The following is a 1,246-nucleotide window of genomic DNA, read 5'->3' as shown; positions in this document are numbered from 1 at the left end:
GTCTGCCAAGCACAGCCTACATCTGTGGTGGGCAGCCATATTATTTAGATCCCTTTCACCATAAAGTCTGTTCAAATGGGCTGGGCTGGCCAGCAGGCTCTGGGCTCCCTCCTCCTTTTCAGTAATGGAGCAGGGGCCCGTTACATATGCAAAGAGATTAAATGACTGCCCAGAAAACACATCTGTTTTGCCTAGATCAGCCCAAGGCTAATACCTTACCCAAAAGACTGTCCTTCCTCTCTAATAGCTGTGGGTCATCTCTTGACTTCTACTCCCTCAATTAAGTCCATGCCCTCTCCTGATGTTATTACGGACTAAGCCTCGGATCTCAAGGAGAAAGAGTGCCTCCTATCTGCAATGCTTCTCTGCAGCTGAGCAAACCCTAAGCAGAACCACTGTGCCTCTGGCCCTCTGGATCTGCTAAGGAAGAGGCTAGGATTTCCGATTTCACACACCAATTACTTTAGTTCAAGTCACGTTGTTGGTTCCACATGAAGCAGAATAAATTACTACATTTAGTAAACCAAGAGCTCAGATATACACTGCTAATCACTATCACCCATGGATCAGTTGCTGACAACAACAGAGTTAATTTTAAAAAGAAGAAAAATTAATTAGTGACTGCAGCGTTAGCCACTATTAATTATTATGACGGTAAATTATGGACAATTTCAAGTCATTTTTCTTTTTAGAGCTGCTATTGATATTCACCTTATGGCTGAACTGTGCTGGAATCTCCCTGAGCAGTATGCTGTCTGATTCAATGCTTTGTGGGCTCATATTCAGAAAGCCATTTGGCCTGCAAACTTGCTGGATTATCTGTAAACACAGTGAAAGGAGACAGTTATTGCATGAAGCCCAGGGAGTGCACCTGCATGTTAATGACTTAAATGTCATGACAGAAACACAAAACCAACACTGTGTGCTACCTTTTAGAGAGAAACCAATTTACTTTTGTAACATTTCAAACAGAAAATTATAGTGTAATTTCTTGTGTCAATACATAATTTATTTTGTAATAAATAACTAACTGCATATTTATAGGGATTTTTTTAATCCATCTGTTGTGGTGTTCTCAGGTTCTCCCTGCCCTAGCTGTACTATTCAGTCTCATCATAATGTTTTCTGTGTAAGGCCGTTGTACTCTTTAAGCTCTGTAATGTCTGAGGAATGTATTACAGGATTAAAACACAGCTTCCATTTCCTTCAAAAATCCCAAGATATTTATTTTAGTATTTATGTATTA

At 40.0% G+C, this 1,246-nt stretch overlaps 1 long non-coding RNA gene across 1 annotated transcript in view; it reads right to left on the bottom strand.

Annotated features, from left to right (window-relative positions):
- The window catches only part of LOC109299727, a 30,015-nt gene that overhangs the window by 19,712 nt on the left and 9,057 nt on the right, over nucleotides 1–1,246 (bottom strand). The window contains exon 2 of the long non-coding RNA XR_002097967.1: nucleotides 712–819. This is a non-coding gene — a long non-coding RNA (uncharacterized LOC109299727). The remainder of the gene's footprint in view (nucleotides 1–711; nucleotides 820–1,246) is intronic.

Source organism: Gavialis gangeticus, unplaced genomic scaffold (assembly GCF_001723915.1).
Source record: "Gavialis gangeticus isolate Ggan-Ray unplaced genomic scaffold, GavGan_comp1, whole genome shotgun sequence".
Lineage (NCBI taxonomy): Eukaryota > Metazoa > Chordata > Crocodylia > Gavialidae > Gavialis > Gavialis gangeticus.
The sequence above is the reverse complement of the archived record's forward strand: the minus strand, read 5'-3'. Positions and strand labels throughout refer to the sequence as shown.